The sequence below is a fragment of the Carlito syrichta genome, unplaced genomic scaffold (assembly GCF_000164805.1).
Source record: "Carlito syrichta isolate Samal-C Ts95f unplaced genomic scaffold, Tarsius_syrichta-2.0.1 Scaffold306975, whole genome shotgun sequence".
In the NCBI taxonomy this organism is placed as follows: domain Eukaryota; kingdom Metazoa; phylum Chordata; class Mammalia; order Primates; family Tarsiidae; genus Carlito; species Carlito syrichta.
The window spans coordinates 1,513-18,282 of NW_007251071.1; positions in this window are offsets into that span (position 1 = coordinate 1,513).

The following is a 16,770-nucleotide window of genomic DNA, read 5'->3' on the forward strand; positions in this document are numbered from 1 at the left end:
TCCCCCTACTGGGAATATACCCTGAAGAATACAAATCACTCTATAAAAAAGATACCTGCACACGTATGTTTATCGCAGCATTGTTCACAATAGCAAGAACCTGGAAACAACCATGCTGCCCATCGAAAGAGGACTGGATTAAAAAAATGTGGTACATATACACGATGGAATACTACGCAGCCATAAAAAAGAACAAAATCATGAATTTCGCTGCAACCTGGATGGAACTAGAGTCTATAATACTGAGTGACCTCTCACAAAAACAAAAATCCGAATATCACATGTTCTCACTCATATAATGGACCTTGAACATCCAATGCAATACTATGAGAAAATGACGGATGGTACTGGGAAACTATGGGGGGGAGGGGGATGGGATTAACAGTAGCAAATATCTGTCGGGGGATGGGAAAACACTTCTTATCTACAGGGTGCCTGAATGAAACGTCATTGTACACCTACCCTTAACTGTACCCCACAAAACCATAATAAAAAATACTGATTAATGAAAAAAAAAATGTGGTACATATACACGATGGAATACTACGCAGCCATAAAAAAGAACAAAATCGTGAATTTTGCAGCAACCTGGATGGAACTAGAGTCTATAATACTGAGTGACCTCTCACAGAAACAAAGATCCAAGTATCACATGTTCTCACTCATATAACGGACCTTGAACATTTAATGTAATACTATAAGAAAATGACTGACGGTACTGAGAAACTATGGGGGGGAAGGGGTTGGGATTAACAGTAGCAAACATCTGTCTGTGGATGGAAAAACACCTCTTATCAACAGGGTGCCTGAATGAAACGTAATTGTACACCTAACCCTTAACTGTACCCCACAAAACCATAATAAAAAATATTGATTAATTAAAAAAAAAAAAAAAAAAAAAGAATGACAAAGTAGGAAAATTTACACTACTTCACTTTGAGGCTCATTATAAGGTTATAGTAATTGAGACGGTGTGCTGTTAGTATTGCTATGGTTTGGATATTTGTCTTCCCAAACTTGTGTTAAAATTTAATCTTAATGTTGGAAATGAGGCCTAATGGGAGGTGTTTGGGTCACGTGGGCAGATCCTTCATGAATAGATTAATGCCCTCCCTCAGGAGTGGGTGAGTTTTCACTCTATTAGTTCCCATAAGAACTGATTGTTAAACAGAGTATGGCATCTCCCTCCCTCTCTCTTTTACTTTCTTTCTCACCATGTAATCTCTGCACATGCTAGTTCCCCTTCTCCTTCTGTCATGAGTGGAAACAGCCTGAGACCCTCACCCGATGCCCAGTCTTGAACTTTTTGACCATCAGAATCATGAGCCAAGTAATTTTTTTCTTTATAAATTAGCCAGACTCAAAAATATGTATATATCTATATATCTATAGATATAGATATATATGCCAGCCTCAGGTATTCTTTTATCACAACACAATGGACTAAGGTACTCATCAAGATAGGCAGGTAGATCAGTGGAGCAGAATAGAATCTCCAAAAATAAATCCATGTTATATAACCAATGATTTTTTTTTTTTTGAGTTGGAGTCTCATTCTGTCGCCCAGACTGGAGTGCAGTGGCCGCTCCCGGCCACCGCAGCCTCGACCTGCTGGGCTTCAGCGATCCTTCCGCCTCAGCCTTCCAGGTAGCTGGAACTACAGGCGCACACTACCACACCCGGCTAATTTTTTGATTTATTGTAGAGATGAGGTCTCACCAAGTTGCCCAGACAGGTCACGAACCCGCGGGCTCAGGCAATTCACTCACCTCAGCCTCCCAAAGCGTGGGATTACAGGCTGAGCCACTGAGCCCAGCTAACCAATGATTTTTGACAAAGATGTGAAGGAATTTCATTGTATAAAGTCTAGTCTTTTCAACAAATTATGCCAGAACATTTGACTATGTCAAAACAAAAACAAACAGAAAACTTTGATCTATATCTCATACCTTTACAAAAATGATCTCAAATGGATTATAGAGCTAGGTGTAAAACATAAAAGTATAAGCATTTTAGAAGTAAGTTCTTGTGATCTTGGGTTAGGCAGAGATTTCTTAGATATGACACCAAAAGCACAATTCATTTAAAAAAATTGATACATTGGGCATCACCAAAATTGAGAACCTTTGCTCTTAAAATAATGAAAGAAAGAACAATCTACAGACTGAAAAAAATATTTTAAAGTTACATATCTATTGAATAATTTGCATCCAGAATATTTAAAGAAGTTTCAAAACTGTTCTAAGAAACAGATAACCCATAAAAAATGGAAACACTTTGAACAGACACTTCACCAAAGAAGATATGTGAATGGCAAATGTGCACATGATCAATTTACATAATTAGTCAATAACACAACTCAACATTATTCATCAATAAGGAAACGCAAAATTTAAAAACCCACAAGAAAACACTATATATCAATTAGAATTGTTAAAATTAAAAGACTATTCATACCAAGTGTTGTCAAGGATGTAGAAAATATGAAACTCTTACATACTGCTGATGGGAAAGTAAAATGTTATAATCACTTTTGAAAACAGTTTGAAAATTTCTTTTAAGGAAAGATAAAATTATGGACTTCACAGTAACTTGGATGGATTTAGGGTTTATAATACTCAGGGATCTATCACAGGAACAAAAAACTGAGTACCACATGTTCTCACTCATAAGTGGACCCTGAACATTTATCATAATACTATAAAAAAGAGATTGTTAGTAGGGGGAAAATGCCAAGGGAGGGGGAGGGGAGCACATAACATCAATAAGGGTACCTGATTTCAACCCAGGCAAACTGGGGGCTAAAGGGAGGTCCCAACTTTACCTATACAAAGACCTGTTATGTAACTAATCCTGAATTGTCCCCCCATCTTAAAAAACAAAAAGTTAAACATATGCCCATATGATGCCACCATTCATATTCTAGATATTAACCTAAGAGAAATAAACAAAAACTTTTGTCTGTACAAAGACTCTCACATCAACATTCATAGCAGCTTTATTTGTCATAGCCCCAAAGTGAAAATAATCCACATGTCCACCTTGAGAAAATAACTTGTGGCATGTTCATGCAATGGAGTACTACCCAGCAATACAAAGAAATAGGTTATCGATACATCCAACAACATTAATCCATCTCAAAATAATTATGCTGAGTGAAAGAGACCAGACAAAGATGAGTATATACTTATGTCTACAATATACAATTCTAGAAAATGCAAAATTAATCTATAGAAATAAAAAACAGATGAATGGTTTCCTGAGAACAGAGGTAGGAGTGGAGAGAATAGATTAGAAAGGGATAAAAAAAAAAATTTGGAGGTGATAAATTCATTATCTTGTTTGTGGTGATAATTTCTTGAGTATCTAATTGCAGACTTTAAATATGTATAGTTTATTGTGAGTAATGTATACCTCAATAAAGCTGTTAAAAATGTATTAACATGAACTATAAATGCCTCCATTAGAAATAATGAACTTTCTGTTTAAGAAATAGAGGTTCAAGGCAGCATGTGGTTAAAAAAATCACTTGGAATTTCAAGAGTTCTGTTTAAGGCGTAACATAAACCCAGGTCTTTTTTATAGAATTAGTAATTGGCTACCCCAAGGTAAAGTCAAAATTCATTAATCGCACCTGGTCAATTTTCACCTCAGGAAAGTGCACCATGTGAGGTGGACTTATAAATATTTATAGCTATTATAAAAGACTTTGATGCTACATACTGTGATGTGTAAAGAAACAAAGTAAACTACTAAATTTGAAGAATAAGACACAGTTTTAAGTATGTTATAAAAAGAAGATTTCAGGATATCAGTGGAGGAAAGTAAAAAGAAATATGTAAGTATGGAGACCTAGGAGATTAGGTGCTATTTAAGGGCACTTGATGCTTTCAGTTTGGCAGAAACATGAGAATCAAATGGAACCTATGACTGGAATAATAATTGCAAGATAATGCTGAGGAAATTTTCCCCCTTTCCTACTACCATTTGTAGAAACAAAGAATTCCAAGAAGAGCAATGTTTCTCATACTGAGAGTTGAAGATCTTTAGGATGCCTGAAGGGAGTTTTTTAATAAAGCAAGCAAAGATAAGGAACTCATTAATCAGTTACTCTATTAATTCAACCAGCAAATATTTATTGAGAATCTTCTGGCACTGGTATACACTACTATTTGGCCAAGTGCTCTTCAAAATTCCGACCTACAACTGGCCAATTTTTCTTTGTTTTTTTAATCATCTCTGGAAGATATTTTTAATTTCTTGCCATAACAGAGTTATAGATGTCCCTCAGGAATACTATGTCTTCTGTAGTCCTTTCAAATGGAAGATCCACCTAAACATTCTTCTTTCTTCCTATTGTCACTACCAGCATGTTATTTCATCTCCCATTTGTAAAACTCTTGTGCCTTTGAGAACAAACCATCTGTTTATACCTCCTTTTTCCAGTCACCACAACAACCAATATTCCTCTACTTTCTAGTCATCACTTTTCACTTGCATTCACTTTTTTCTCTATTCAGTTAAAATTAAATATTGTATGTAGAAGTTTACCTTTTTTTCTAATTTACTTTCATTTCTACTTTTTCTATAGTTCATTGGGGTCTCTATATTTGTCATCTGCAAATAATGACAATTTTTTTCTTTACTTTCCAGTTCTTATGACCATATCTTATTTTTCTTATCTTGTTTCTAAGACATACAGTCAAATAAAAAACAGGTGTGATGCACTGGTGGAGTTTCTTTAAAGGTCTAATCTAAATATTCCCTTTCTCTCCATCGCCAAGGCAAACTCCCTAGTCTATGTCACTGTTACCTTTCCAATTCTTCTGTACTTAACAACCAGAGTAATCTTTTCAAAACATAGTTTAGGTTATGTCATTGCCTTGTCTTAAACCCTCCACCAGTTTATAAATTGCACCTACAATAAAATCCAAAAGCTTTAATTTAATCTACCTATTTAAGCCCTTCTTTTTCACTAGATTTTACTCACAGTGCTTTCTTTCTTTGTTTTTCTTTTTTCCTGAAGATGGCAAAGTTTTCCTGCCACAGGTCCTTGCAGTGGCTGTTCCATCTGTCTGGAATACTCTTTGCCTCAGGCTTTGCCTGGAAGACTCCTACTCAGACTTCAGGTTCAGAATTCTCCCTAGGACGTCCTCTCATGATGCCAGAACTTCGGTCACCTCTCTCTGTTTTTTAATATTTCCTTTAACTCTATCTTTGTCCTTCAGAGCATTTACTACCTCATGTAATTATGCGTATTTATTAGTGTGGCCACTTAATATATGTCTCTCCCATCATACTAAAAAGCTCTGTGTGTTTACCCTATCATCCCTAGCCTATGGCACTTTGCCCAGAAAATAGTGTGCTCTTAATAAATATTTATTGAATGAATAAACAGATGAATGGAGATATATAGAAGACACAATCCTGGCTCAGAAAATAAACTCACAAATCTTTTCTTCCAGTCTCAATGAGTTGTTTTTCCTTAGCAGGATTAGAAATGACAGTAAGAAACAAGGTGGCATCTGTGATCCTGACTCCATATTCCTTAGTGAGAGGCCCTTGTTAAGTCAGAAATAGACTAATATAAGCAATCACAGCAACCTGAATCTAGGCTAGTGGAAATGGCAGGAGAAGCAGGATAAACTGGAGCCAGAAATTAAATCCAAGATTGACTCATTATCCAACCAAATGCAGAGGCTAGGGTAGCCAAAATACCCATGACTGGTTTGAATGTAGACCCGAACAATTCAAAACTCATAATCCTTTTCACACATTTGTCATTTCTCCTTCATTTCTTAATAAAAGGATTTTTCTCTACTTTTGTTGTGTGTGAATAACTAGGTGAAAAACCCATGCTGCTGCCCAAAGGAAAAACAAGTAGCAGCAACTGTTAGCTTCCCAAAGTCAGAAGCAGCCAAGGTTACTTGAGGAGAAATGTGGAGTCCCACAAGTGCAAACGTAGGTTGAATGGCAAATGCTGGCCTTCTCAGAGATTCCATCTTCCTCCCAGTCTTGAGTAATAAGCCTGTCCCTTCTCATATTCAAGAACTCCTGCACCCATGCCCTCAGATCATCCTTTCCTGACCCTCCCCTGAGACCTTCACCTTGTATCTCTTTGTACCTTCAGGCTGACTTTCTCCCTTAAGCTATAAATATGCTTGTTTCTCCTTTCCCTTGAATTCATATTATCCTCTGGTTACTACATAATTTATATCTTCCTTTCTCTTTAAGCCTCTCCATTTCCTTACCTCCCACTCATTCCTTAACCCACAGCAGTCTGGCTACTTGAAAGTAATTTTAGAACCCCCTCTAGGATGACTTCCTATCTAACAAATCAAAAGAGCGTTTTCTGGTGTTTACCCAGTGATGTGCCAGTAAGATGTTGAACAATCAGCTTCTCAGAAGAGGAGTGAGGAAGCCTAGATTTGTCATATATTCCACTTTCAGTGGTGCAAATATGTTCCCTGTGGTTGATTTCAGCTACCAGCTTGACATCGGTTGGCTTACAAAACTTCTGAAAATGTACCATTGGCTCTTGTGAGTCATTAGAAGCCTCCTCTAGCATGACACTGTAATCTTACTGAAACTTTGCTGCATGGGAATCTGCCGATCACTCCTTAATTAACTTCTCATTCTCTGATATTTCATGACATTACATGCGTTTGAAACCCCTCCTGCCTCTTTAACCATTCCTTGCCTGATGCCTTCCAGAATCTTCTTTCTCCTCTTGCTTAAGAGTTGAGGTTCCCTGAGATCCAATCCAATTCTTTCTTGGCAAATTTTCATGGTGAAATCAAACATACTTTTATTGTTTCAAGCACAGTTATGTATCCTTACACAAGAGTTCGCCTAAGCTGCCTGATAGACATCCTTACCTGAAGTTCAGGTAGATTCCTTAAACTGAAAATGTTATACTCTTCCCCATAAGCTGAGTTTCCTACCTCTTTTTAATCAGAAAGCACTGCTCTTTTATTTCCAAGATAATGCTTAAGTTGATCTCTTTTCCATTCCTGTCAGTACTGCTGTTTTAGGGAGGTGGAATCATTTAGAAAGCAATCTATAAGATTCAAAGTTAATAATGCCCCTCCACCCCCAAGTATAAAACTGTTCCATGGGTGTCCAGTCACTGGTAGTATTTCCAAAGTTGTGTGTGTGTTTTAATGGGAGGAGTACAAGAAGGAAGAGGTTTTGTGGTCAAATAAGTCTGGGATTTACTGAGTTAAATGAAGCAAAGTTTCAGTATTGTGTGTACTTTTGGAAACTTTAGCATGTTAATGTGCATCTTGGATTGCTGAAGGAAATGTGAGTTAAAACACTATTATTTTGAAGTTGAGTTCAGTCTCTCTTCTGTTACAATAATCTAGAATAAATTCTCCTAAAAACAACAACATCAAAATTATTTCTGCCTCACAGTACATAAATTGTCTTCAAAGCACAGTTCAGAGTGACTCTGGTCGGCAGGATAAGAGTCAAAAACCTTAGGAAATACCTTCACTTCAGTCTCAACTCTTTCTGCCCCTGCCTTGATTTTACACTTGAACACTTCCATGTTTGTGTCTGCCAATGAACCATGATGTTTGCCTCCAGCCTTTTGTTGATGCTTTTCTGTAAGCAGGAGTTTCTCACACGGGCTTTCTTGTTTAGATAATGCCTATTTTCGTTCTCAGTACTGGGATCATTTCTTCCACAAAATCCTTCCTGGTTTCCCAGGCGCCTTCCACCTGTGCTAGATACTGTTTTTGGTGCTGATACCCAGTGTACACCTCAATCATTGTATTTGCGGCACGTTTCTATCAACATCTACCTGTGTTTGTCTACTTGGTGAGCTACCTTGAAGGCAGGGACTGGATCTTGTTCATTCTCACCATTGGACATATTACCTGTCTGTATTAAGCATGTATTTTTATTCTGAGGCTTTGACGTCAAGGGCCTTGCTGACCCTAGAGAGACTACCCTACTCAGGGCTAACTAATTTGCAGAAACAATAAAGGACTCACCTGCAAGGGCACCTTTAATATGCAAACCAACCAATACAAAACCCAACCACCTCCCTTCTGAGCTCTTTCAGGACTCTTACATTCCAGGCCCTAGTCACTTCAGTGCTAAGTACTAGACAACTACCAGCTCCTAAGCCCCAGAACCCACAGAAATAATTCAAACCAGCCAATCCTCAACCCGCTTACTCTGCCTCACCTGATCTTTCTGTGGAAACCATAATAAAATGTCTTGCCCTATGTTTTCGCTCTCTCCCCCTGCCTCCTAACTAACCTTGATACTTCCCCATGCGCCCCCTACCCCTAACCTCCATGTGGCATGGTGTGCTGCCTATTTCCAGAGAGTGGGAGTATAAACTTCTTTTGTAACAGTGTTTTCTGTGTCTGCATGTCCCTTCTATTCCTAATTTAAACAAATCTTCATTACCTTTTGAGATATTGTCAAATGGTAGATACTCAAGAAATGTTTGCTGAATAAATATATTAAGCAACTCATTAGTCCACTGTTTGTAAGGACATAAAAGCTGCCATCCAGTTAGAACCAGTTATCTTGCTGGTTCACCTAGCCCTGCACTCTGACATCAGCAAATCCATCACAGAATACAGTTGTCTTCCTTGACATCAACAGCTAAGCAATAATTTCAAAACAACAAAAGTTTCCTGAATGAAAAAAGTGAAAGGAAACTCATGTTGTTCTCCATCTTCCCTGAACACAGAACAAGGAACGAGGAGTGTTTCAGTTGCAATAAGAAAGTTAGGTTTCTTTCCTTCATTCCCACGACATTAAATCCAACCCTTAGGTTTAGGAATCGTGAGGAGACTCCACAACGTGTGACAATACTAATATTGTGATAGGCTGGTTAAAATTCTGTCTAAGAGATGATAGGAGAATTTCCTTCCAGCCTTAAGTGGCCATCTTTATGTATGAGAAGAAAGGAAATGTAGAGACGTTGCTGCGGGCCTTTCATAAACATTCTCAGCTCATTGTAGTTAATGTGAAAGAAGATTATGTCCTTCATTTCCAGTTAGGTGCAGCCACTGAATCAGCTATGAGTTTTATGTTGCAAGTACCAGAAAAACCAACCCCAAACTGGCTTAAACAATAATAACATACTTGCACACAAAGGGTAAGCTGGTAGGTAGATTGATGCCCCTTAAGGTTAAAAACAACTAAAATAGAAAATGCTTTAAAAAAAAACATATAGATGCAATGAAACAATATTAAATGGGAGGAAAAAAACCAAAGTATGAACATAGGATACAGGACAAGAGTTACTTTAGGTCAGGGAAGACAAGGGAATAAAATGGAAGAAAGCCACATAGTTAAGATTTAGTTTAATAAACCTAAATATATCGAGGTCCTAACTTTTGTTTTACAGGGTGGGTTTGATGATGTTTATTACATTATTGAAAATGTAAGAAATAAATAAGCAAGCACACGTAGTTGGAATAAAAGCTAGAACTAGAACGAACATTTTCTGATAACTAGTCCAGAGTCTAGGCAGCTCCTGCAAAAGATAAAAGCTGTTGTTATGGGGTGTCTTCTCCTGGTCCAATCCCTCCCCCTTCTCTGTAACTTGGCACAGGGTAATTTTGAACCTTCTGTGCTCAGCTAAGCAAGGAGTTAGGACCTTATTCTATGCTAAGAGAGGATTCAAGTTTAAGAGTTTTACATAAAACAAATATGCATTCTTTTTGTTTTTTAGAGATAAGTTTACAGAACAACCAGGCCTAAATACAATAGACTGATGGAATAAAATAAATAAACCAAGAGCAGTTATTAATTAGTGAGATGCTTCCTTCATTGTTAACTGAGAATTTGCAAATGCTGAATAATTAACTTTGGCATTAATAGTTAACACAATTTAGTAATAGGAGAGCTATTTGATTAAGAAGCTAAATCTTAGGATTATTTTGATGACGAAGACCCATTGTAGGCAAGTCCAACTCTTCTTTTGTTAAATTAATCTTAAATGAATAGGATCTTAAAATTCATGTCTTATGATTGTGAGGCTTTCATGCACTAGACAAAAAACAAAGCATTTCGATATTTTCATTTTAATACTTTATTGATCAGTGTTACTGGGGATCGGTTGGAAATTAAGATAAAAACGACGTGTAGCCTAATAGGAATATTTTTTTCTCCTTCAAAACATGTTTGAAAATTTCTCCAAGCTGGGCATTGTGGCACACACCTGTAGTCCCAGCTACTCAGCAGGCTGAGACAAGGTCACTTGAACCCAGAAGTTCAAGCCAAGCCTGAGCAACAAAACAAGGCCCCACCTCTAAAAAATAAAAAATAAGCTTTTTAAAATTAAAAATTAAAAAAAATTCCTAATATTGGTCAGAATATAACTAATGCTGTGATTTCTCAGACAAAGTGAACTCAGCAATTATTTTGTAAATTTGATCAATATAGAAAGTCAAACGAAAACATACAAAGAAAAGGGACTCTCAGAAACAGCTGTCTGACACTACCTATCTTTTTCCTCCTCCATCATTTATTGTTGAGGAAAACCTGCTGGATTTCCATTTACCTTTCCTTCTCTACATGTAAAACTTAAAAATAAGTTAGTATGTTGAATTGACACAATGTGGTACTTAAATATTTAGCAGGAAGCAAAAACACCAACCATTGTAAAAGTCAGAACATGCTTGTTTATTTTTTAATTGTGGTCAGATTAACCACAGGCAGTGTGATAGTGGTGTTCGACCTGGCTTAGCAAGTTGTCTCAAACGCGCTAGAAATTATAAATAGTCACCCTGCAATCTGCTACATTCTGACCATGTAGACTTGGCTGTGTACTGCTAATATCAGAGTGGTTTTCGCCAAGTAGAAGACCTTAATGTCCAGGCTGAAAGTGTGAATGTAAATTAGTACAAATGAAAGCTTTTGAACAAAGGTAGTATGTTTTGGAGGGTAACTAATCTGACAGCAGAGTGTAGCATGGATGGCAGTAAGATGTAAGTGAGGCAGCTGCTCTAACATTCTTTAAAGACAATAATGAGGCCCTGAGTTTGGCAAGTCAAGATAAGAAGGATAGGAGATAGGGGCAGAGAATGATGAGTTTAGTATTAAAGATGTTGAACTGAATTTAGTAGTGAGACAATCAATTTCAGCATATAGTGGGAAATGTAGCATATAGTAGCTCTAGTAGGTAACATTAGGACTTAGCTAAGGTGACAGCAAAACATCTGAATAGAGATCATTGACACTGTGAAAGACACTATGTAGATCTGAAGGGTATCTGATCTCAATCCCTCAGTAAATTATAATAATTGCACATGTGCCCGCAGAATCATCTTCCCTACTATGCTTAGAGGGTTTATCATCAGGACTCCTTCACAAACAAACCATAAACACACACACACACACACACACACACACACACACACACACACACACGTGCATCATATTCGAAGAATCTCAAGAACTTAGGGAAAAAAGACGACAAGTATTGGTCATCAGAAGAGGAAAGATATTTCCTCTACCCTTTTAGGTTTTGTGGCTGGGCTTGAGAATTAAATTGACAAAAGAGAGATAAACAGGAGAAATGCATACAAATTTTATTTTATGCTAATATTTGTACATGTATACAGGCATCTTCATACAAAAGCAGTAAAGACCCAAAGAAGTGTATAGGACTGAGAGCTTGTATACTGTTTTTTAAAAGAGTGATGAGTTGTGCACGTGTGACAAAACAAAAGAAAAAGAGGTTTGGGTTATGAGTAGTAAATGGTTGGAAAATGACCAGGAAATATATAAGGGAAACTCGTCAAAAATAAGCATTGCTTTAGTAAGATTCATTTGCACAGATTTATCTCAGCATCAATTATCTGTCTTCAATGTTGAGAACATTCTCCTTTTCCTGGCATGGGGTGGGCAACTTTCTCACTGGAAATTTATGCCCTGTTTTTAGGTAGTAAGGAAGTGATCAAAGATCCCTTCCTCTATCTGCTGCTCCCAAATTGCTTTCAAATCAAAATAATCAATGTGCCAAAGTGGTGTATTTTGGAGTGGCATTTTCTGATCTCCTTCATTTGCCACTTGGCTTAGAAAATTTTGCTGAAATATAAACACACTAAGATTTTAGCACATTATGTACCAAGTACACCACAGTATAAAAGTTGAAGATATTAATTTATGTTATATATTTGTTTTCTATAAGGATAAAGTTTAGACCAGTATGCAGTTTTAATTTTTTTCTTTTTTCTTTTTTTTTGTTGGAGTCTCACTCTGTCACCCAGGCTAGAGTACAGTGGCACGCTCACGGCCACCCCAGCGTCGGCCTGCTGGGCTCAGGTGATCCTTCCGCCCCAGCCTTCCAAGTAGCCAGAACTACAGGCATGCGCTACCACGCCCGACTAATTTTTTATTTATTGTAGAGACGAGATCTCTCCAAGTTGCCTGAGCTGGTCTCGAACCCACAGTCTCAAGCAATCCACTTGCCTTACCTCCCAAGGTACTGGGATTACAGGCTGAGCCACCGAGCGTGGCCTGCCATTTTCATTTATAAAAGTTTAAAGGGCTATTGGATATTTATGTGCCATTATAAACCATGAATAAAAAATGTTCTTAATTTTAATTATATTCTATCAACTGGCAATTTCTGGTTGATTAATCAAGTGTCAAGGATTTAATTCATTTGTTTATCTTGCATTTGATAGATTAGGACCAAAAAAAGTTCTAATTTTTCATACTACAAAAATAAATTCCTTTTACTTCTAACTTGTACACATTTTATAGAAAATGATTTAAAAATTGCTCCCAATGACCAGCTATAAGTAAACATTTTACTTCAGCATTTAATTTATAAATATTTTACTTATATATAACATAAATCACAAAATAAAAAGATTCCTGCAGGTTGTTTTAGTAAAAAACAATTTTGGATAAAGAAAACAAATACAGATATTTTACTCATATTCATAATTCTAAATGTAGCCATCTTTTAATAATGCAAATATGAAAGAAACCAAACAGATACATACTGAGACTAACAGTGTTTTATTAACATATTATAGTATTTACCTCATAGTTAATTTCTTTGGCATTGCAGTATTCTGCAAAATTAGAACCATGCTAGACACCTTGGGAGATAAGAAGATGAAACAGAAATATAGAAATCTAGTCCCTACTGCCCATTTTTTCAAAGTTAGGGAAATTAGATATAGATATAAGTAATCAATATAAATAAGCACAGGACAGGGTAGAAGTCATATCATAAAACTGATACAAAATGCTACTCCAGATGGTGGGGGGGGTGGGTGCTTAGAAAATCTCTATGAAAATGAGACAACTAAACTGCTCCCTGAACGCTGATAAGATTTGGGACATAGAAATAGGAGAGAAGGCTATAGCCAACAAAAGAAACAACAGACTAATTGGGCAAATGCAGCTGGTGGGCAGGGAAATGCAAATGTTTGCCCTGGGGCAAGGGCAGGGTTTATTAAAAGAGATACAGGATTTTAAGATTGGAATTGTTGGTTGAGATCATGTCACAATGACCTCAAGCACATGCCCAATGAAGTTTGCACTTGATTTGGAAGCCATGGGAGACCTTTTGAAGGTTCAGGGAAGAGAGGGGAGGCATGGCTTTATCATAGCTGTATTTCAGGAAGATAAAATGACAACACTGTGTGAGACCAAGAAAGAGAGTATAGAGGTGAGTCAAACTGAGGCTCTGCCAAATTAGAGTGTAGGGATGATATGTTATAATAGAGTGTTGATGTCCACATTTTGTGATGCAACTTTGCCCAATTTAAAATGCTGATGTTTTTAAACTAGGATAAGAGGCGATTTTTGCTGTGTCCATATGAATTGAGCCTAAGTACATTTTGCAAAAGTTATTACTCTTGAAAATAAAGCATCTTCATAAATTAACTTTGCTAAAACACAGGACACCAAGGGAGAATCACAGGGAAGTATCAACTGCTCTCAAACAGTACAGGTAACAACTTTTTTTCCTTCAGAAATTCCCCAGATCCAATGTCACAGTTAAGGTGAGATAAGGATTTATTTTGACGTTTTTCCGCTCTGTTTATAAGAACAGTAGCTAAGAGGAAAACAATCATAATCAATCTTTATTCAATAACACAATAAAAGGTAAATAATGTTAACTGGATAAGTATTTGGTTTTATGTATTTTTTCAAGCTAAAATCTGAAGTAATATATAGGCAGTGCAGCCTAAGACTTTTAGAAGTATGCTACTTAAATATTAGCTATTGAGATTTTCAAGTTGATTAGACCTGATGCCTCTAATTAATCCTTGATATGTTTATAGTTAAAAGAGTAAAATGAGACTTTGGGGTATTTGGAGTGCTCTTCACGCTTGCAGTCTTCATTAATTAAATCATTCACCTTTGTCCTTTGTCCTTTGTCCTTCATGGCATGAGTAATAGAGAAGAGAGAGAAACAATAACCACCTAAAAAACATACCAGTAAATATATGCTTACAAATTGCAGAAAGTGTTCTGAGAGAGTAAGAATCAGATATCGTGAGAGAGAATGAGGAAATGGATAGATGAAGGGGATCAGAGAAAGCCCCTCTGTAGAAGCAGTATCTAAACTGAAGTATAAATTATCCAGGAAAAGAGAGGTAGCATTTCATATTAAGACAGAATCTCAAATCTGGTTAAATGTAATAATTTACAATGAAATTACATGACCCTCGTATACACCTATTGGACCTAGAGGTATAACATAAAAATATTATAGATCATCTAACAATATGTGAAAATGTCACTCATTAATTTCAAATAGCAATTTGCCATACTATAGTTATAAACTATTTAGCTTGGGGCAATATATTTCCATGTCTTATGAAATTATTCATTCTCATTAAATGCTAATGATCCTTACTGCAAAGATTAGAGCTAATTAACTACTCGTTTCACCTACATTAATTTATTAGTTACTCATGATGAATCCAATAAATGTTTCTGTGGTAGTTGGCCAAAGAAAGTTTAATAGACCAGATCCTGACACCACTAAGCACTCACATAAACAAATACTTCAAAAAATAAACACTGCTATCATTAGATAATCAAGTTGGAAAACAGATGGGCAACAGGACCAAACATTATGATATATTAAATAGTCATTCACCTAACATTAGTCAAATGCCTACACGTATTTCCATAGTTACAGGTGCTTGTGTAACCTAACCATGGTGGGAGCAGAGCTACCTCATCACAATCAAAAGAGGGTAACTGAAAATGATTGAGGTCATTAGCACTGAATTCTTTGACTTAAATACTAACAAGAGATAGAACTTCTCTTGCAGATATTTTTAGAACCAGGATTTCACACAAAGCCAGCAATGATACCAAGCCATCACTGCACGAATAGGGAAAAATGTGTTCATCAATGCTATAGAGCAGTGGTTCCTATAGTGTCATTCAAGTACCAGTTGTATCAGCATCACCTGGGAACTTGATAGAAATTCATGTTACATGTTTCCTATGTTGGCTACTGAATCAGAATGCCTTAAAATAAGCCCCTGCAATCAATATTCTAACCAGGTGATTCTGATGCATGCTGAAGTTTGAGAACCACTGCTACAGAGAAAATTTTATTGATTTGAAAACAAACCAGACTGCAAAACTAGCCTCAATTTTCTTGCAATTTTCTAAGAGTTATTTTCTTTCAATTCAGAACAAGTTGAAACCTGTATAGTACATCATTTATAGACACTGACTCAATAATTTAGCAACAAATATCAATTGTTAAACTTTGAATAAGCTGAAGTCTGATCTCAGAATATTTTGAATGTGTTATAGATTTAAGATTCTGAGGATTACAGAGGGTTTGTGCTATCATAAATTTTTTTTATTTAGTACAATTTAAATGTCAAGGTAAATTAAAATATAACATTTACCTAAGAGTGAAATATATATATATATTTAAAAGATTTCCAATTCTTTAAAAAATATATAGACAATTAAATAATCACTATTCACATTTAAAAAGATCACCTTCGGTTTTAAAAATGTATTTTCTTACATCATTAAAGGATAATTTTATTTACAAAATTTAACTGTCTAGGCGGGGTACAGTGGCTCAAGCCTGTAATCCCAGCATTTTGGGAGACTAAGGAGAGCAAATTGCCTGAGCCCAGGAGTTCAAGACCAGCCTGGGCAACATGGTGATACCTGGTCTCTACAATAAATCAAAAAATTAGTCAGGCATGGTGGCAGGCACCTGTTGTCCCAGCTACTTGGAAGGCTGAGTCAGAAGGGTCGCCTGAGCCCAGTGATCATGCCATTGTACTCCAGCCTGGGTAACAGAATAAGACCCCAGTTAAAAAAAAAAAAAAAAAACCTTAAATGTCTATACAATTTTTCTGTTACATATATATCAATTAAACCAACTGCATTTCAAATGCACTAATTTTAAAGTTATAAGTTCTCTGTACATACATAACATATCCTATACACATCCTACCACTGGGCTGGAACACAGTCTAACTTGGTGTATGTGGATTTTGTCTAATATTTTTTCTGCTCTATAAACTGCATTTTTATTTACTTACTTATTTACTTTTTTTTTTAAAGATGGAATCTCACTATGTTGCTCAGGCTAGTTTCCACCTCCTGAGCTCAAGCAGCCCTCCTGCGTTAGCTTCCAGAGTAGCTGGGGCTAGAGATGTGCACCACTGCACCCAGCTACACTGCATTTTTAGAGGAGTCCTAATGTGAACAACTAATTAAATAAACCAAAAAATTAACTAAGCATACGTTGAATGAAAGTGCTATCTTTGAACAGACCTC